This window comes from Miscanthus floridulus, chromosome 18 (genome assembly GCF_019320115.1).
Source record: "Miscanthus floridulus cultivar M001 chromosome 18, ASM1932011v1, whole genome shotgun sequence".
NCBI lineage: Eukaryota > Viridiplantae > Streptophyta > Magnoliopsida > Poales > Poaceae > Miscanthus > Miscanthus floridulus.
The window spans coordinates 9,908,212-9,921,692 of NC_089597.1; the positions used below are offsets into that span (position 1 = coordinate 9,908,212).

Here is a 13,481-nt window from a genome sequence, read left to right on the forward strand (position 1 = left end):
TCACTCGGACCCGGCGCCGTCAGCCCCGGTTGACCCGGACCGAACCTAGCGCCCGCAGCGGCTGCTCGCTCCTCCGGGGTGAGAAGTCCAACAATGACATCACCTACAAAGCAACAGATATACAGTATTAGCACTTGACTTAATACGCAAAGGAATGAACGGGGCGAAGACAATAAACACAAAGATGCGCACCGAACAGACTTACTCATAAAAAGCCCAGGCTGGGCAGCTTGCCGCACCCTCTGAGCAGAAGTCTCCGCCATATCGTGTGGCGAAGGCCCAAAGGGCCAGACTTCCTCAGCCAGCGGCCCAGCGGGCAGAGGACTCAAAGAAGGCCAAGCCGCTGGGGCCTCCTCAGCAAGCGCGGCCTCCAACCGCCCGACGTCGGCCGTAGGCACGGGCGAAGGCGCGACAACGACAGGGGACGAAGGAACATGCCGCGGAATGGCCTCCATGTCCTCTTCAGAGCTTGAGCACAGCCCGCCAAGAACATCGGGCATAGGCTCGACGGCGCTATCTTCCGGCTGTTCGCCGACGCTCGTAGCACCACGCGAGGAGTGCGCCGGGACAACGCCGGTCTCCGGACGCCCGGCACCGCTCACAGCTCCGCTCGTCGGGCACACCAGAGCTACGGGAGAGCCGCGATCCCCTTCGCTCACAACTCGCGCGTCCGCTGATGGGACGGACGAGCTCTCAACGTCTTCGCTGCCGGCGGAGGCAACGCCCGCACTGCCAGTAGAAGACAAGGCCGGCGCGATCAACAGAGCTCCACTCTTCTTCTTCTTTTTCGCAGGTGCCCGAGACCTGACTGCGCCCTTCCTCTTCTTAGACTCGGCCTCCGCCGTAACATTCTTTGCGAAGGCCTTTTTCTTCTTCTTCTCAATTGAGGCTAGGACCTCAGCAGGAACCTCGCGCTCCCGGTAGACGATTCCGACCTCCTCAAAAACTCGATTAAGCCGCGGCATGGTGCCTGCCACGGCCATCCGAGACATGTACTCACTCTCGGAAATCTTGCCAACCAACCCTATGGCGGCTTCCTCTACTTCAGAGATGAAACCATCCTCCATCACCCCCTCCCCCAAGGACCGACCGAAGCGGGGGAACAGAATCCCAGCCTCCGGCCTGAAAACGGGAACCTTGACCTGTTCCAGCCGAAAGGCTGGGTTGTTTTTGCCCAAGGGCCAGTAGTTGGAAGCCATGATCTCCTCCACCAGATCGCGGCCACCAGAGTAGTGGCACGCTGCCGCAAATGCCTGATCACAAGCCTCCCTCATCAGAGACACCTCCTCCGATGGATCCACGCACGTGTGTGGCGCCATCTCCTCCATCCGAGAAGTCAATGGATACTCCGAGAGCTCCTCGCCATCCTCGGTTGTGCTGCGGACCCTGTAGGTCTTCATGTAGAACCATTGCTCGAGCCAGCCGCGGTCCCACTTACCCTTCTGGCAAAAAGAGATCTCCAGGCGGTCCACGCCTTGGTTCCTCTTAGACATAAAAGTGCAACTACCTACTGGTAGGTCACCTCCACCTCCCTGCCATCTCGCACTTCCTTCTTCTTCTTCGGCTGCTTCTGCAGCTCATAGTACATGCAAAAGGTGTCCACATCCAGCTCGGCACCGTAAGAGACGCACGCCTAGCAGAATTTGCTAAGCGTTAGGAAAGCAGTGGGAGTCAGATGATGGAGCGGGACATTGAAGATCTCCAACACCCGGCGAAGGAAGGGAATGTAAGGAAGGCGGAGGCCACAGGTGAAGAAGTCCCGAAAGACCACCGCATATCCTTCCTCCGGTTCCGGAACAGTCTGACCCAGCGGAGGGATTTTTACCCTGGAAGAAGGAAAACAGGACTCCTTCAACATCTCCGCGATTGCCTCCTCAGTAATAGAGGAGGGGCCGAAGTCCCAAGACTTTATCGCCATGTCTCCGGAGTCCACGGCGATCAGGTCTCCGATAGACGTAGAGACACTCCCCAAATCCTCCTCCACTAGTCTTTCAAACTCCAACGCGGAGGCAGAGGCAAGCATGCACTCCTCAAAGCGCGCACCCCAGCCGACGGCCCTAACGCCGAGAAGGTGGCGGTAAGGTCCGGAGAAGGCGGGCCGGCGAGTTTGGGCGGAGGTGGAAAGGAAAGCCACCACAACAGCAACCTAAGCGCAGGACGCAAGCAGAGAGACGGAACGCGCGAGGGCAGCGAAAGGCGAAAGAGAAGAGAACAGAGAGCGATTTCACGAATGCAATGAAAGCGACTGAGCGATGCGGGGGGGGGGGGGGGGACCCCACCACCAACAGCACCCTTATATAGGCAGCGGGTAGGCGGTCCGGCCCCCACCACACAACGGTCACCTCTAGAAGAATCGGCCGCCGCACAACGGTCACCTCAAGATGCACAACGGCTATATTTGTAGCCAAACGACTACTTTGACAAGACCAACGGCCGCGCCAATGGCTGCGCCAGAGCGGGCCAGGGGGGAACCGGCGGAGACTGGTCGGAGACGTGACTATGCGCAGTCTCTGCCCCCGCGAACGTCCTTGCCTAGGGCGTTTTGAGCTCACGACGCGCTCAGGCGGACCGCGGTCTCAAAAGGGGGGAACTGTTGTAACATGGCCACCGCGAGCGGCGAAGACTTGCACATAGTCACGTCTCCGGCAGTTAGCAGGTTACGAAGGCATCTCCGACCTATTACCAAAACGGAGTTTGTGCTCCCACGCCTCCATACCCGGGAAAGAGAACGGTTGGTTAGATCGGGCTTGCAGGTTGCGGGCGACGACCCTGACGCGGTCTCCGCCCAGCCGGCTCGAAGGCGTCTCCGGCCGGTGGGGCGGAGGCCGCTCCGTGAGGAGACTAATTAAATGCCTGCATTGTTCGGGTATGTGCAGGTAACCGGACGAGGGCGCTCGTGGACTGCGCGGGCACTCCAGCATGGTCTCCGCCCGTCGGGACGAAGACCCAAGCAGGAGATCGGTGATCCCGGGATGCCGGAGGCCTACGGCTTTTGCACTCTGAGGCCGGACAAAGCGGAAACCCACGGCGGAGGCCCTAAAGCCCATCGCCGAGTCTTGAGGCCTGATGGGCTGGTTGATCATGCAGGCCCAGTACCGGATGGCGGCATGGCAAGATTACCCCCGAGACGGAAGGCGAGTAGAGGAATATCCCAAGAATGTACTGTAGCAGTTGAGGGATAATACTGTAAACTCTGTGAATGTGGTAGGTGAGCCCTATAAATAGGGAACACTTGTAACAGTAAATGGTTGGTTGGTGGATGAATTAATGAAGCCATAGCTTTCCGTGCTATTCCCTTACTCACCGCTCTTCCCCCCGTCGCTCCTATCCCGAGCCTCCGCCCAAGGGCGGTCTCCGACGGGCGGAGGCCTCGGTCCCCCCCACGTTGTTTGAAACCGCCAATTTCAACACCAGCGCAGATTAACTCTTGTACTTTATGGATGTTTTTTACATCCTTAAGCATTATGTGGGGTTAGAATAAATCTGCAGAGTTGTTTGCGGGAGATGGCTTGTCAATCTTGTGATGCGTAGACAGGAAAAGGACAAACTATACCCTTTTTCATTGAGATGGAGTGACTGTAGTTCATATATGAGCCACTGATAGTTGTGATTTAGAATTGTTTGGTGAGCCATAATGTAGCTTCCTATAAAATGGGAATATTCAAAATTCATGTGAAAGTTCAATTTTGTTTACTTCTAACAATGAACTAATTGTTTCCTGTGACTTGGACTGTTGGAGGAATGTTGTCTAATTTCCCATGTTTTCTAGAAATAGGCGGATTGCTGAAGTAAAGGAGAAGGAATAGATAAGGACTTTGGAGGAGATACTCTTATGCTCTGGTTGTTCAGAAGTTTGTTGAAGCTGGTGTTTCTTTGGTTCCAGCACTCTCACACTCCGTCGATTCTTCTGGAGGAGTTGACCACTGGGCAGAAATTGTGGAAGAAAAGCTTCAACATTTGCACTCGCCTGAGGCCTATGAAATGACCGAGAATCATCTTGCTCTCATTCTGGGGCAGCGTCAAGGTGATGCCATTATTGCAGCCATATGTAAGCTCCAAGTTGACCAGGTCTATGCTGCACCTGTGATGTATGGTTATTTCCTGAAGAGATTTGATCAGAGATTTCAGCTAGAGAAGACCATGAAGAGCCTCCCTTGGGGATCAGAAGAGGAAGATGGTGCTTTGAATCAAGTTATGATGACTGACTAGATGCCTTCAGCTCAGGCTTCTATCATCCAGAGATAGGCTCATGGACTGCATCTGATTTCAGCACAGGAGGGCCTAGACAATCTTCTGGTTTCTGACTTTTGGTGCAATAACAGATCAATATGTTTTTGTGACCTAAAAAGGAGCAATTAACTGAAGAAATGTTAGATCTCATAAACAGTAATATGAACACAGCGCATCAAGCAGATCAATTCATGGTTAGCAGTTAGGGCTTAAGGCGCTGTAGTTGTCATACTAGGATCATGGCCATGCGTTGTATTCTACGATTAGAACCTATGCCATGTCATTCTTTGATAGTTAGTTATGTATGACTGCTATTGATTTATTCTGACTTTATTCAAGCCTCCTTGACTGATGAGCATTGCTATTTGACATTTTGTCATATTCTCTTTGTTTATGGCATCGTAACAGACCATTGGGCTAAAGCCAATTGTGTGATATTTTCCAGCAAAACCTAAGCTGTTCCAGTTGAATTTATATTGTTAGTTAACAAATGAATCTTATTAAATGTGCAATGTTCAATCTCTTTCGGTTTGGCTTTTCATGGTTCTCACTGGATGGCCACCTTGTGGCAAAGATGGTGTCATACTGCTTCGTCATGCTCTTCTTGTTGGTACTGTTATAATCTACCTAGCATTATTTCTCTGTTAAAATCGAAACCAGAAACTTTTGGGCTGACTATTTCCTCACGGCGGCCTAGAAGCACACCGGCAGTAGTGTGGCTGCGAGGAATGAAAGTTGAGGGCACCGGCAGTAGTGTGGCTGCGAGGAATGAAAGTTGACGGGTGAGAGGAAGATGATGAAGTTGCGTTGGCTGTGAGGAATGGAAGTTGAGGGCACGTAAAACAAAGACGATGAAGTCGTATTGTTTTGTTCCTGTTGCAATGCATGGGCATAATCCTAGTACAGAAAAAAGCTGAAATGTATACTTCAGTTCAGTTTTACTATCTTGTGCTGATTTAATATAAATTTTTATACAGCAAAATGGTGGGGTAATTATGGAACACAAGTTCCAGCATTACAAAGGATGGCCATAAGGATCCTCGCTTTGACTTCTAGTTCTTCCGGCTGTGAAAGAAGCTGGAGTTGTTTTGAAGGCGTAAGCTTCCCAATATTCTCTAAATGTGTTTGCGTGTTTCAGATTTGATTAATACTAAACCTGAATTGGCATTCTGTGTTGTAGAATCACTGAGCGTCTTTGTTCAATATAACAACAAGATGAATGGCAATAGGCAGAAAACAAAGACCAACAAGTTGTTGGATCCTCTTCGACATACAGAATCGACACATGCTCAAGGGTGGCTGATTGAAGGCAGAGACGAGGACTTAGATAGTGAGCCGGTTGTTGGGCTAACTTGGAAATTAATTGAAGAATCATGTGCAGAAGAAGATGTTACAAGGCTCCGTAGAAGTGCAAGGCTGGCTCAGGTGAGAGATGTTGATAGATGAGTTCCATTCTGAGGGTGAAGCTGAACCAATCAATGAGGAAGAAATTGATTTTGAGTCTGACCCGGAGGATGTGCTACCAAGTACCAATAATAGATTGTGAGGGAGATGGGGAGAATGGAGATTAGTCATCTAAGTTTGTCATCCATGACCCATCAGCCTCACCTATTTATTTTCTAGCATTCTGTGTTAGTGAGAATTCTGAACCATCTCCTCTGTCTCTGTCATCTATTTGTGAGAATGAAACTATGAGAGTGGCGCAGAGCATGTTCATGTTCTATCACTTGTGTTCAGACGTTCAGCACTACTTATGTTATTTCATCATATAATTTTAATGTGTGATCATGTGACAAACTGAGAACTACGTCATATTGTCTATTGTAGTATTGTCTAATGATCTATGTCATTATATTATATGTCTATGAGACTATACTTTATATGACTGTGTATAATTGTACGTATAATTATTTATTGTCAATGTCAATTTTTCAACTGTCTTCATGTCTCAGATTGCACTTAAAAATTATATAAAAACTGTAATTTTATATGTATATTTCCTGCTACAGTGCAAATCGCTTAAACCCCGGTCGTTTAAACCGTCTAAACGCTAAACAGAGGGTGACCGACTGTTTAATGTTTAGCGTCTAGGATAACATTGGCTGCAGCATAACCAAGACAGCCACAAGACACGATCAAAGGTTTGTGCATACTGGTTACTACCACAATACTTCTGCTCCACCAGACAGGTCGATCAAAGCTTGCTGCCTGATGGTTGCTTCCAAAATACTTTTGCTCCACAGCACACACCCTTCTCAAACATGCTGGTTGCAGCCCAAATGCATATTACCATGAATAAATATGCTGGCTCCACAAAATACTTCCAACCATCACTAGTCAATCACTACCGGACTCAGTGGCTTTGCCGAGTGCCAGGGGCACTCGGCAAAGCCCAATTTGCAATCGGCAAAGGCTTTGCCGAGTGCTGCACTCGGCAAAGGCCACTCGGCAAAAAATGGGCCGGCAAAGGCGTCTTTGCCGAGTGTCTTTTGTCGGGCACTCAGCAAAGCCTTTGCCGAGTGCCCGACACTCGGCAAAGTTGGAACCGAAAACAACCCGAAAAAATGGGGAAAAAACCCGAAAACATGGCAAAGTTGTCGAGTGCCCCCACCGGCCAGCGCCCGCCCATCTCCGGCATTTTTCGCGTAAAATCCGCGGCTACGAGGCCGGCAGGATTCGAACCGGCGACATCTCCCTCACGCGTCTCCTCCTCTAACCACTGCACCACACTGCCACCTATGTCTAGATTCCGTTTGGTTCCCCACATATTATACTAAACCGAGTGTAAATTACTTGTTTGAGGCACTAAACAAATTCAAATAAAAAAGTTGTAAACTACAAAGTTTCATAACTTTTTGAGATCTACACTTTTAGTTTAGGAAGTTTTTCCATCCGAGATCGTTTCCAAAATTTGAATTTCAAAATTTTGAAATTCAAACGCAGTTTTGCATGACAAGATGATTTCAAAGCAAAAAGTTGCCAACTACAATGTTTCATAACTTGTCGAGACCTACAAAGTTTATTTTGGTTGTTTTTCCATCCGAGGTCGTTTGAAAAGTTCGAATTTTAAATTTTTGAAATTCAAACACAGTTTTGCATGACAAGATGATTTCAAATCAAAAAGTTGCCAATTACAAAGTTTCATAACTTTTTGAGATCTACAAAGTTTATTTTGGTTGTTTGGTCATCTGTTCATCCGACATGGTCGTTCTAACATTGTTCACAAATCTTATATTTATTGTAGTTTCATAAACTACAAGAGAGATATGTTAGATTTGTGAACAAATTTACTTTCACTTTGTCATATGAAGAAAAGACCAAAACAAACATTGTACATCTTGATGAGTTATACAACTTTGTAGTTGAAAATTTTTTCATTTGAATTAATTTACTGCTTTAAAATGTGCTTTGAAATTTTCTTTGCCTAGTGTAAAAAAACACTAGGCAAAGAGCTTCTTTGTCGAGTGTCAAAAAAAACACTCGGCAAAGAAGCTTCTTTGCCGAGTGTCAAAAAAAACACTCGGCAAATAGCTTCTTTGCCGAGTGTTTTTTTCAGCACTCGGCAAAGAAGCTCTTTGCCGAGTGCCCAAAAAAAAAACACTCGGCAATCCACTTGGCACTCGGCAAAGAGCCGGTCTCCGGTAGTGAATGCCATCACTGTTGTGGTCCAGGTTGCTGAAATATGAGAGGATCCATCTCCAGTTGCCCTCTACATCAAAAAGAAATGATCTGAATATATTTACATTTGGCACATGAACCATGAAAGATGGAAACAAGAGCCATATTCATGTTTGGTGCGTATATAGTAAATCAATACTTGTAGGAACATAAAAAATTCAGAATGGTCTAGTTGTAGGCTAGTAATCGTATCACCAGTGATGTAACAGTTATTGTGATTCAAAAGGGCTAGTTAATTCTGGTGGAATGCATATTTGAACCTTTTGACAAATGAGCTACAAGCAAAGTACCAATATGATTCATATATATTTTGGGCATAAGGCTGCAATCAGATAATTGACCATAGTAGAATTGTACCTCAAGTACAGCCTGCTAAAACAGTAACTAACAAGCATTCTAACGGTAACTAAAGCAGTAAAAAATTAACCTGATATTAGCAGTAACAATTTTCTATAGACCAAATAAACAACTAGTACTGACAAGCAGTTTATCACACATAATCAGTCCATAGAATATCATCACACCCTACTAATTTTGCAACAGCTAAAGTCTCATTAGAATATATGTTGAGATTAAGTTCTCTCCCAAAACAAATTAAGATCAGATAAGCAAGGACCAGGAATTGAAAGGGTGAGGGTGATGCTCATCACTGGTGCTGCACCACACGCCCAATACATGTTGAGACAATGCAGATTTGTAATCTAAGAATGATTGTGCAGATTTGTTTTCTAAGAATAATATGACTAGCAATCATTTCAGAAGCACCAATACCACTACTGCCCAATACAGGATCTGTAATTTTGAAGGCAGAGAAAAAAGTAACAACAATAGAGAACTTGATTAATTTACCTCTTAGAAATTTACAGCTCACGTCACATCAGAGTCTGCAGCATATGATTAAAAAAATATTGGTATCCATCTTTCCAGCAAGATATATGAGATAAAAACATAAGAGTCGAGAGAAAAACGGTTTGTGGTAGTGATAGCATGAGTATGAGATCCTATAGAAGTCAACTACGAGGAAAAATCAAGTGTGCAAGGTAACTTACCATGTCACTTTATGCTTCCTTAAGCATGTCAGGTGGTATCTCTATTTGTTTTTCGTCAGCAATGCCTACAAAAAAAAGTACCAACATGATAGTCTGGGCAGTAGGCACTTCAAACTAAGAATACAGAACACCATGAACATCAGATGATGTACAAGTCACCTAGAGCTAACATGAGTTGCACCAAAAATGAATAGTGCATACTTAACAAAAAAATGTACACCACAAATCAGTTTTAGAACCCAGATTTGTTTTATAAAAGAATTCACCCATATTAGTATGATATTAGAAATGAGTACATTCACCCATAGTAGGCATCAGCTTTTACAGTTAGAAAAGCTAGATAGATACAGCTAGAATAAACTTGGATGAAGTGAGGAGCGGTCCATAAAAAAAGAGAGCACTGATACACATGCAATGGATTTACATCAGTTGTAGTGAGTCTTGGCACTATCGATTTGAGGGTAGAGACTACAGAGTGAATGATCTTATAATTTCATTAACTACTAAGAAGCTCATCTCATTTTGGCACTATCAACAACAAATTTCCAGGTGGGCACCGCAAAATCCCAGGCACCAATACCCTACACACTAATGGGTGTGCAGATCAGATCTGAAGCCCCTCTTAGGTTGGGGATGAGTTGAGAGGGAGAGAATTAATAAACGTGAAAAGGCTGCTGACCGCTCGCTATCGCCACTCACCGCCCGGTGCCCGTCCACTTAGCTTCCCGACTCCCGGTTGGCAGCGCCCCGACACAGATCCGCTCGGCCCCACCCCGGCCGTCAGAGGCTCGCGGCACCGCCGGACCTGGCGTCGCTTTGTGCCGCCCGCAGCGACACGGGCATTGGTGGCGGCGGCGCAGGTGGCAGGGGTGGCAACGGCCGATGGCTGCGGCACAGCAGCGAATGTCTGTGGGGCGGTGAGGATCGGAGCAGCCAAGAAGGAGAGGGGATGGGGACGCCCATGGCTGCGACGCAGTGAGGGGAAGGCGCCGCGGCCGCAGGATAGCTTCAAGCGAATGGCTGTAGCTGTAGCTCGGTGGAAGAGAAAAGTTTGGGAAAAGTGAAGTCTCATGAGGGCGCGCTTCCATCGCGCATTCATGCGCGCCGCGCGCGGTTGACTCGGCGCTCGCTTGCTAGCTGGAGCTAGAGTGCATTTAACATATTTACCATTATTACCTATGACAGTTTATACTGTGTCAATGACATATGAGTCACTGACACATGAGCCAGGGAGATCTGAAGCTTCTAGGACCCACACCAGCGTTCTCTCTTCTAAATACCAGCAGGTGAGGGACCGGAGCAAGTTTCTTGCCTCTCACTCTCAGTTTTTTAGACATCACTGTAAATTAGAATCTTCACCTACAGTGTGACAAGTGATGCCTCAATTCTCACCCTCCTCTTTGTACATCACTCAAGCCATACATTATGAAGCTGACCTAGTTACTTTACTATACAATATTATATAGTAAAAACACACATTATTTATTACACGACTATATATATTTTTTGGGCGGTGCCTCCCAGTAAACACGCACTATTTATTTAACTATAGATCGAGTACTACGGCAGGGACGACATGCGTAGTCGGTCGGCGTCGGTTGTCGGCACCGTCGTCTCCGCCTCAACGGGGGAGCAGGGGCGGATCCAGCACTGGGGCGGGGGGGGGGGGGGGGGCTCAAGCCCCCCTACCCAAACCGAAGTAGTGCAAATTATTGTAGAGCCCCTATAAATTTTTAGGCAAAGTTCTATAGTGTAGGGGGGCTAAGACTTAAGATCGAGCAACAGTGTTGCTCAGTCCCCCCTAAAATATTTCCTGGATCCGCCGCTGCGGGGGAGGACCACAAAGCCGCCGGGGAACTCCAAAGCGCCGCTGCTGGTGGAGTCGTTGTTGGCTAGGGACGACGCGGCGCCTGAGTGGACAATGAACGTCCTCATGCTGTCATCCGTCCGGGCGCTGTCGCTGCCGAACGGGGAGGACCTAGCATGGGGGGCGGTGCCACAGCCACTGAACATCCTCATGCTGTCATCCGTCCGGGCGCTGTCGCTGCCAGACGGGGAGGACCCAGCAAGGGGGGCGGTGAGCTTGACGTCGACCACGTCCAGCTGCCGGTGGCGTCTGTGCATGACCCGGATGCAGACGAGGAAGTAGTACACGCCGACGACGAACGCGATGACAAATGCGGCGCCGCCGATACCGATGCCCACCTTCTCCGCTGTTGTAAATATGTGACCGGTGCCTCCAACGCGCATCTCCGGCGCCGGCGCCGCCATCCCCTCTGCAAAATTCGAGATCCAGCCAAATAAACTTGGTAATTAATGGTCTGGAAACCAATACCTTACCTGGTTCAAACCATTTCATCAGCCCACTCTATCGTCTAAAACATGTTATAATAAGATGTACATTCATTTAAATGAATAGTAAAACATGTTATAATAAGATGCACATTCATTTAAATGAACTTGTAAATGTAATCTGGAACTGTTAAAATCATAGTACCTCTAATACGTAGATCAGGGGATAAACTTGATGATGTACCTCGCCCTATGGCAGTTGCGGCCATGGCGCCACAGCGACGTGGTCGCCGGTGTTGTGGCAGCGTAGGCGCGGTGGAGTCCAAAGGGCGGGGGGCGATGCAGAGGCGACGGTGAAGTCGGTGGCGGCTTCCCGTCGCTGGCAGCACCCTCTCTCTGGATCGGTTAGCGTTAGGGAATGGTCGGTGGGGCACCTAGTAGCCCAGGAGAACCTCGTGCCTTGTGCCTCGGCCCCCACCTCCCTTTTATGGTGTTGTGCGACGGGGGCCCACCAACCATGGAGCGGTTGGGCGCCCCAATCAGGGCGCGGATCCAAGGGCCCAATTGGCCGTGGTGGAGATCAAACTAATATTCTTCCCCTTGATCTCACCTTATGACTTAAACTTAACTTCATTTTTCTTTTTCCTATTCCATCACAGATCAGTGCATAGAGCATGCCTCATCGTCACAGTCAGTTGCCATTAGATTTAACAGCTACAATGCACCTCTCTGTTTTGAAATAGATACTCAACTTGGCCCTTAGTATCCAGAAATCATAGGCTTTCCCATAAACCCATGTTGACTGTGTGTTCTCTGAACGCACTGGGTGGTTAGCCTTTGGTAAGCGGATCCATTCAATACTTATGTGCTCAATGCTTTCAAAATGATTCTAAATTTTCTCCTTTACAACATATACCTTAGTGTCAATGTGTTTGGCAGCACACTTGACTTGTTGTCTTAAGAGTTAACTTACTTTAATTGGTGGTACAAATTCACTTAACCTCCTTTTGCCTGTTCCTTAAGCCTCATGTCAAGCTATACTATGGTATGCATCACTGATGACACCACAACTGTTTCTTTGGAGCTTTTCCACAATAATACTCCAACTGCGAGTGTTAGCAACTACTGTGGATTTTACTATACATCTCGCCAAGACTTAACTTTTTATACCCTCAACTATTTGAGAGTACTTGTTCTTTCTTACTCAGCATGAGGCCTATGATACTTTGCATAATTGCAAGACATTCTTAACCCCATTCCAGTGATCTATCTCTAGACTGGACTTCTGCCAAAATATCCTGGATACATAAACTACGTCAGGGTAAGTTATTACTTGTACTTGTACACTCATCAAGCTTCCAACAGCTGAAGCATATGGAACCATGTTCATTCGATCGATCTCATATCAGTTCTTGGAACACTCAAAGTTCCCTTATCTATTATCCTTGACTGTAGGAGCAGGCGTAGGTTTACTCACATGCATAATTTACTTCTTTAGAATCTTTTCTAAGTATGCCTTTGCGATAGTCCTAATACTCTATTTTCTTCTATCTCGGTGAATTTCAATTCCTAGAACCAATGACGGTTCACCAAGATCATTCACATTGAAACTTGAGGACAAAACTTCTTCTTCGCCAATGATAGATTAACATCACTGCTGGTGAGTAGAATGTCATCTATTCACAAGATGTGGAAAATAAATTTTCCATTCTTGAACTTCGCATAAACGCTATTGTCCTTCTCTTTTTCTTTAAAACCCAAACTTTCTCATTGTTTTCATCAACTTCAAATACTACTGTCTAGAGACTTACATTTAACCCATAAATGGATTTCTACAGGTGGCATCCCATATGTTCTTTTCTTCCATGACAAACCCTTTTGGGTTGTGCCATGTAATCGTTTTCATATAAATCCCCGTTGAGGAATGCCATCTTTACATCCATCTGACGCAACTCTAAATCGTAATGAGCCATTATCACCATTATGATTCTAAAAGAATCCTTATATAAGACATTAGAGAAAACTCTCATTGTAATCTATTCATTCTCTTTGCTTAAAGCATATTGCCACAAGTCATGCTTTATATCTTTCTACGTTCCCTTTGGAGTCATATTTTGTCTTGTAGACCCATTAACAGCCTACTATTTTGGCTCTATTAGGAATTACTTCTAAGTTCCAAACATCGTTGGTATTCACCTAATTCATTTCAACTTCCATAGCTTCTTGCCATTT

General features: G+C 46.8%; 1 pseudogene; it reads left to right on the plus strand.

The window, feature by feature from the left end:
* Positions 1 to 1,678: 1,678 nt before the first annotated feature.
* On the plus strand, positions 1,679 to 5,676 carry LOC136523260 (UV-B-induced protein At3g17800, chloroplastic-like; annotated as a pseudogene).
* The last annotated feature ends 7,805 nt before the right edge of the window (positions 5,677 to 13,481 follow it).